Genomic DNA, 8,937 nt, shown 5'->3' with positions numbered 1-8,937 from the left:
GCCCCCATCCCGCTGGCTTAAAAGGTGTTTCTGATAAAGAATAAGACCAGTGTTCACTTTTGATTCAGTCACTAGGGCGAGGTCGACCAAACTCTTTCGCCAAAATTGCAACGTAAACAGCAGAAGTAGTTAATTCTCTTCATGGGCTTGAACCGGAAACAAGGAAAAGAACATTAGCGCTAACGTGTATATATATTTTATGCAAAATATCATCACAAATCAACTGAAATATTGCAAGCCTTTTATTACTTTCTTATTGCTGATTATGGCTTACATCTTAAGAAAACTCAAAAATCCTATCTCAAAATATTAGAATATCATGAAAAAGTAATTTTTGGTTTTTTAAACAGAAGACAAAGAACTTTATCACAATATTCTAATTTTCTTAGACAGTCCTGTATATGTATATACAGTGTGCAAATGTGTGTGTGTGTGTGTGTGTGTGTGTGAGGCTAAGAAGTCACTTCATGAAACTGTTTTCCAGTCCTCCTGAACAAACAGACAGACTGGCTCATTTTTTTGCATTTTTTCCTGCTGTCTCTTGGAGGGAGGTTTATTGTAATTTACAGAATGTAGCGTTTGTCGCTGTTTGTTGTTATTATCTTATTAATTAAGCTGGCAATTTAGTTTGAAACATTTCTATTTGAGACAGTTTGTGCAAACAAAGTGGAAAAACATTCCTTACATTTTAGAGACTGGGGTACATGTCTGTTTGTAAGCTGTTGTTTTGAAGTTGTGAGCAACTTGTATGTACGCTGAATAGTCTGGCCTCTCACTGGTTAGCTGACAAGCGGTCAAAGGGTGTGACAGAAACAAATGTCAGAGGCATCATAACTGTGTAATTACTACCATCTTACATACTCGATCATTCAGTACCGAGTGTTTTTGTCGTCCGCTGCGTGTGAAGCTTTGTTCACGCTCTTTTCTGGCTCACAGACCTACTTTCATTGTGAATGTGCTAAATGTGGATGTTTGGGTGTCTGTGTTTGTCTGTGTGCATTATTTTGCCCATCTGGCATTTTAGGCCCACAGCTGCAGGATACAGGGTTTGGCTCATATCCGGTGCTGAGCTGGCAGTGGAGGGAGGGGTTTTAAAGGGTCTGGAGTGTCACAGCCCGTCTCTTCCTGCTGCTCCCCTTCAAGTTTTCCGTGTGGAAGCTTCAGGCTGGGGCTACGTGTGTACAGTATTTTCCATTGCGCTGAATTTGAAGTTTTACACACCCCTCCCCATACACACACCCAAGACCTTGACAGGTGGCATCCCCATGGGTCCTGATAGGTAATTGCCCCCAGGTGCTCAGTGTACACATGTTTATAACAAGCAGCACTGGCAATGAGGGCAGGTCTGAAGGGGCAGGAAGGACTAATCCATGCATGTTAGTATTGGTGTCACCTTTGGGACCACCTGAGAGTCGGTTTAAGCTCCTCGCTGCTATGCTTCAGTCACTGTCTGGAGCAGAGGGAGGGAAACGTGTTCTGCAGCCGAGAAATGTTTTCTCTTGAAAACAATGGACATAACCGCAGATATTCCCCGTTGTTTCAAGGGCTCGAAGAAATGAAAGGCGAAGAAATCTTGAGCGCTGTTCTCAGTGAAGAACTTTAAAAAGCACATTCGGATAATGTATGTTAGCAAGGGGAAAAAAAAACAAACAACAATACAAACATGTGACATTTTTCTGCAGCCGCACGCATGGATCATGAGGACCGCATGGATGAACAACACTCATGACATCGGTTTGTATCTAATTCTAGAAGTGCAGGTAAAAAAAATCAGAGCGGGTTTCCTCGCCTGATTCTCCGTATAACTTCCCATTAATGGAGCGGAGTGGATTTTAAGGGCCGTCAGAAAAATGAAGCATAAGTTCAATGCCGCTCCGCGATGGTTGCTGGCCTCAGCAGACGGAGAGAATGGCCCACAAATGCACAGCTGTTTCTAATCGGTAACTCAGCACTGATGGTTGACCTACATTCTCGTGCTTGCACGTCTTTGAACCCATGGCCCTGCCAGACTCAGCCATGGGGGAAGGTAGAGGGAACGAGGGAGAAAAACATGAGGGGAGGAGAGGCCAGGTTTAAGAAGAAAGGATGAGAAAAGGAAAAAAAAGACAGAACAAGATTGCGACGAAGAGTTAAAGACAGCTTGTCGTCCCCCGTGTTATGTTTTGTGTAAATGCCTTGCGGGACTTTACGGGTCTGATTCAGCTCGCAAAGCCTGAATGCATCCTCAGCGATAAAAACAAGTTAAGCAGCCAGACTGTGTCCCCGCAAATGTTTCCACAGCCTCGAGATGCAGCTGTGCACACCTAAAAATGAAAAAAAAGGGGGGGGGAGCTCATAAAATCTGACCCTCAATTTTCTCTTCTCTGAGATGGTCTTGTTATGCTAACAGTCCCCTCATTTTTCAAAATTGCTTTTCTTTGTCAAGACCCCCCTGTCTATCAAACTTTCATAAAGTTCTGCTGTCTGCATTTGAATGAGTGTCCCTTTTCATTAAGGCTGGAGTGCATCTAGCTAACATTCCTTGCATGCAGAGGAGGGGTACAGCCAAGTGCCAGGGGTCCCCTGGTAATGACTCATGGCAAAGATCCCTATCCACTCCCACTCCCAACAGTATGCTTCCCTAGGTCATGCAGAGAGTTGGGTGGTGATGTGGGGGGGTTGTTGTGTGGGAAAGAGTGAGAGCAAAGGGGTGGGGGCGTCCTTTTGCAAAAAATGCTGCAAAAAACAAGAGTTGCTAGTTATGCGCTTTAACGTTTACACATCACTTTGGAAAGAGGAAGGAACTGGAAGTGGGTCACTATGTCTCAGGACTCAAAAAAGAAAGAAACCAAAATAGCGAACAGGGGGAAGAAAGGAGAAATCAAAAGAGAGCCAGTAGTGGACTCGGACGAGCCCACAACTCACCGAGTTCAAATTGGTGTTCAAATCTTCAAGGACTAACGCAGGTGGGCTCAGTCAAGACAGCGTATTACTAAAGACGTGGGGCAAAATGGGAGCAAACGGGGACAAAATAGCAAATCAAATGTGTTTGCGACCAAAAGCAGGTGTGACACAGAAAAATGAAAGATCTTTACACAAGATCACTTTCTGTTCAGATAATACCAATGGTGTGCGGAAAGGGGAGGCTAAGCCTTACCTGTTATCATGAAAAAAAAAAAATTCCAACAAAACAAATAATAACATTCATTCACCGATCTATGTTATAAATATAAGTTATGAATGATTCCAATCATTTTTAACCTTTTCTTTTAAAAAAATGTACTTAAATCAAGCAATTCCCTGTTAAATCCAGGGCAGACACCCGGGCTGCTGTAGCGACAAGCCTCACTTTACTTCAAACTGCCCCTCTCAAACTGGGTCTTGGTTCTGTTTCACAATTAGTACAGAATCAGAAAAATGCTTTAATTGCCAAATGTACAATATACATCGGAATTTGATATGGTACATCAAGTCTTTTTCTCAGCATATTGCCAATATATGACTTTCTACAGAATGTGTTATGTCTTTCGTGCAAGTGCAAGAATTGTTTTTGCTAATTGGACAATGTACTGCAGAGAAAAGTCACCAGGTGAGACAGACAGTACTGTGCCGCACCTGATGGGGGCGTACATGAACCGGCAGGTGCTTGATGCTGCCGTTCCCCCTTCTGTGAGCAATGTAATATAAAATAATAATATAATAATAAAATAATAAAACAAAGTAGCAGAGCTTTTCGTGGAGAACGGAAGGCGCATAGATGTCATATATGAATAAAGGTAAGACCAAAAATGTCAGTTTTATAGAAAAATGAGACAAGACTAAATTGAAACGATCAAGTATTTGAAAAAATATTGACCTGTTGTGAATTAGTCTTTCTTTTTCTTGCTATCCTCTTTTTCTGAGCAACTTCTATAAAATCTGATGAAATCACCAGAATTTGAAGTAAAAAAAAAACTAAAAGATCAACTGAGGTTCAAAACTGAAAATGTGTTGCACACTACGCTATACTTTTTATTTGTTTAGAATGTGTATGAATTGTTTTGAAGACTTGCAGGGTGAGTAGCACATTTGGTTTGGTCTCTTGCCGCTATAAAAGAAACATTCCGTCTGAGCCAAATATGTTCCGATGTAATTGTTTGTGTGTGTGTGTGTGTGTGTGTGTGTGTGTGTGTGTGTGTGTCTGCGTGTGTGTATGAGTGAGAGACAGGAATGCTGATGAGATATGAAACATTACCAGTTGTCAGTAGGCATGTTGCCAGTTGAAAAGGAGAATAAGATGGTCTTTTCAGTTCTTACAACTGTAAATCTGACTCCAAAGGAGCCCAGCCATGAACCTCATTGCACGCATCTAGATTTACAGACACACTTCAACAGTTTCTCACGAGAGTGATATTGTGCCACGTAAAAAAAAAAGAACAAAAAAACGCCTGCAACTTTGTTTGCAACAGTCATTGAACTTGAAATTGAGGAAGCCTCACACAAATGAGAACAACTGATGGTTTTCTCGACAGTGCTTTTCTGCTCCTCTCGAGCTCCTGACCATATCCTGAGTTTCTTTGGCTTTCAATATAAGTCTGACCTTCACCTTAGAAAGACATCAAGGTCCAGAGGGGAATCGATTGCTGATATGGACGCGGTTAAAAAAAAAAAAAACCCCAGTGGTTGGAAAAAAAAAAACAACAGCTCCTTTTATCACATCTCCGCTGCCTCTGATATGTTGTTTGTGTCTCGGCGTCAATAAAAGACGAAGAAAAACAAAAGGGCTGACAAAAGAAGTGTTAAAAAGCTACTTTGCATTTGTTTGTTGTTTCCTGCCAAAATATACATGGACTTTAAAATACACGGCAAAACATTTCATAGTTCATGATGATTCCCCGTGACTTGCAAGTGCATCATCCTGTCGAAACTTCCATCTTTGCGAGATCAGATGGATAACGTCGCCTGCTGTTTTTTTTTTTTTTTTTTTTTTTTTTTTTTTGTTTTTATTTTGATCCTCCAATTTGAATCTGTGCTGCAGAGTGAGGTAACCTGATACAAATACTCATGTGTGATGCTTTGGTCGTTTCACTCAACGACGCAATAATCATGTGTGATAGTGTCTGTGTGTGTGTGTGTGTGTGTTTGTGCGTGTGTGTGTGCGTCTGTTGACGTCTCATTATGTTAACTATGGTTGACTTGCTGGGACTTGTCATGGACCTTTGTTGGCCTGTGGTTGTAGACTATGCGTGTGAGTGTGCGTGCCACGGCTTTGTGTATTCTTCCCTGTACATTTCTGTTTGACAGCTGTAGTACATTAGCGCGGGGATAGCTGATTTACAGCGTCGACGATAACACACTTCTGTCATACTTCAAACAGAGCCAGAGACACCCATCTAGTGACAGTCTGTCTGAGCCAGCAGCAGCTGTGTTTAGTTTGGCTAAATAAGAACTGATTAAAGGTAAAGGTACATTAATGAAGCTCCATTTAATTCTATGGTGTGAATTAAACATATAAACAAGTTTAGTGGGAGTACACTGGTAATGTGTTGGTTTGAAAATTTGACAGTAAATAGTAATATATATTTTACTGGCATCTCCAAGCACAATCAGTTTGCCAAAAAGTCTTTTATATCAGTAATTGAATTTTGTGTTATTATGCAAAATAAAGTCCTGTTAGGACAGCATGGAGGCACTGTGGTTAACATTTCCGCCTCAAGGCAAGAAAGCTGCCTGGTTTGATTCCTCTCTGTGTGGAGTTTGCATTATCTCCCCTTGTCTGCTAGGGTTTTCCTCCGGGGTTCTCCGGTTTCCTCCCACAGTCCAAAAATATTCAATGGGTTCATTGGAGACCCTAATTTGCCCTGATGTGTAAACAAGAGAGTGAATAGTTGTATATCCAAATATGACATGTGAATGAGGAAGTGAAAGGTTCTATGTCTCTATATGACAGGTGAATGTAAGAGTGAATGCTTGTCGGTCTCATTATCTGGCCCTGTGATGGACTGGTGACTTGTCCAGGGTGAACCTCGCCTCTCGCAAAGTGACAGCTGGGATGGGCCCCAGAACCCCCAAGACCCTGAGTTCAGGATAAGCGGCTTTGATTAGAATGAATAAATGAATGAATAATCCTGTGACCATTTACATAGAAGAGCAGTCTTATCTGTTTATGTTTTGCAGTCATGATGATGCAGCAAAGGTCATAAATCGGTCACTTTTAAAATACCATTTAAACACATATACTGTATATATATATACACATGTAAAGGCTGGAGGCAAAACGTAGTACTGTTAATAGTTTATCTACCATGCAGTGTTTTTGTTGGATGTTTTGTTTAACAGCTTTATATTAATTTACTGCCTGTGTTGCGCATTCATTTGTGGCGTCTGGAGAACCTTTATCTTTATCTTAAATCATGTTTTGTCTTGTTTTGACTCTTGTCTCAGGTGCCTAAAAATGTGAGATGAATGGATGGCGTGTGTTCTTTGACTGTTAAATCTACCTGAGGGTTAAAAATAAAGCAATCTGAATTTTATCATGGCATCTCGAGTTAGGCATTTCAGTAGATTTAGAATATATGCGCACCAAAGTCACATATAGAGGAGAGAGCTGTAATTTGACAGTCAGGTTTGCAATATACCATACAACTGCTGTAAAATTAAGCTAAAAAAGTGTAGTGTATGAGGTATTAAACACAGCATTGAGCTGTCATTTGTTTCTCCATTTGAAATGACGTGTCCACAAGACGCAGGTCATGACATGAGAAAATGTGTGCGCAGGCATTTGCGTGTTGTTTTCAAAGAACTTAAACACTTTGAATTTCTCATTAAACACTTTACCTTCCGCTTGGCATCAAAAAAAAAAAAAGGAAGTTTGGCTGCACGTACTTTCCAAAGTGATATAATTACAGAGACGCCTAACTATAATTGAAAGCCAAATTTTGGCAAAAACAATACAATGTACGGCTTCACAGTAAACGTTCCTACATGTTATTTCAGAAATGTAATTCCAAATCTGCGACGGGATCTGCAGAGTTTTGCAGAGGCCTCGTCTAATTACTCACAAAATGACAGGGTGATTTGACATTTGCCACATTGATGTTCACAAGCAGAGGTGTGTGTTGTTGTGACATGAAATATGTGTCTCCCCTTAAGGTCTTACTCTGTTTGTTGTGTACGTGCCGTTTTATCCCGAAGGATGACACGTTTACCACTGGGCATAATAATGCTCCAAAAACCCTCCATATTGCACATCACACAAATGTAACTTCCTTCCACTCTCCCTTTTAACTATATCTTCTACTCCACCATATGTCATAAAAGAATATTGCGCTTTGACAACCACGTAGCTTCAGATGTGATCATTTCAAGAGTTCGAGAAGTTTTCTTCCCCTTGTCAGTGAAGCAAACAGTGAAAAACAAATAATCTGAAATTGCACCTCATGGAGAAGAAACCAGACTCCCTTGGAGCTGTTGAAACGGAGATTTGTCAAAGACATGTGGTTAAGGCAGGATGGCGATACTGCAAAGACTACAGGGATCCAATTTCAGACAGCGTGTAATTAAAAGTGACAGAAACTTTAGCATCTTTCACCGTCTACAACAGTAAAAATACAAATTAGGCCTCAATCTCACTTTAGCTGAATAAAGGCAGCCACATCCTATATAGTGGTGACAAATTTACTTATGACATTTTAAATAGATTTTAGAGATTCAAAGCACTTTTTTTGTACTTTTAACTGACATAAAGGACCTGAATGCTTGGTCAAACATCGCCCCTTTTTTCACTGGGCAGGAAATAAAATTCAGTCTGTGCCAAGAGTGAGTTTAGTCACTGTAACCATGACTTTTGAACATCACATGTGCCTCTTGGCTCAGGAGGAGAAACAACAAACGATCAAAGTCTCCCCCCAAGTTGTCACCTTTAATTCTTCCCTGTGTTTTTTTTTTTTTTTTTTTACTGAAAATCATGCTTGTCCAGTTCACATACATTGAAGAAAACAGTGGTCATCTTGTTTCATGTAGGTGTTTTTCCCCTGAATGTATATCCTGTAATAAAATGACTCAAATTCATTACTCAACCGTGAGACGAGAAAGAAAGGGTGGGACGGGAAAAATGTGACGCAATGTTTCTTGAAGACAGTGGTTTCTACAGAAATAAGTTGTCTAACTGTCAATGAAGGTCAGTTTTATATATACGTATGTGTGTGTGAGTGTGTTTGTATATATATTCATATATATATATATAGGACTTTCTCAGAAAATTGGAATATTGTGATAAAGTTCTTTATCTTCTGTAATGCAATTAAAAAAACAAAAATTACTTTTTCATGATATTCTAATATTTTGAGATAGGAGTTTTCTTAAGATGTGAGCCATAATTAGCAATATTAAAATAACAATGGACTTGCAATATTTCAGTTGATTTGTAATGAATCCAGAATGTATGACATTTTTATTTTTGTAATTGCATTACAAAAGATAAAGAACTTTATCATAATATTCTATTTTTCGGAGACAGTCCTGTATAATAGGCTCCAGCATCTCCTGTAACCCTTAGTGCAGGATAAGCCGCAAAAGATGAATGGATGGATATACAGTATATATAAATATATATATAAACTGTATAAATGAATAAAAACTTTCCTGCTTTTTCTTTTTTTGGTTATATTTTTGTGTGGAGGTGTAATATGGATGTCTCCCAACATGGACTTAGGAGGTTTTAAAACACTCTGTATTGCCATTTATACTCCAGCATAAGATCCACCAATCCATCTTCTACCGCTTATCCTACACTCGGGGCCGTGGGGAATGCTGGAGCCTATCCCAGCTGTCATCGGGCGAGAGGCAGGTTGGTTGTCAGTCAATCACAGGGCCACATACAAAGACGGACAACCTCCATCATGAGATGTTTTCTAATATTTATTCACATTACTCATCATTACATTGTCTCAAATGGCTTTCAACACCTTGCAGTTTCAA

Source organism: Fistularia commersonii, chromosome 12 (assembly GCF_037954325.1).
Source record: "Fistularia commersonii isolate RoL2024-O1a breed Wild chromosome 12, RoL_Fcom_v1.0, whole genome shotgun sequence".
Lineage (NCBI taxonomy): Eukaryota > Metazoa > Chordata > Actinopteri > Syngnathiformes > Fistulariidae > Fistularia > Fistularia commersonii.
Note: the sequence above shows the minus strand (reverse complement) of the source record.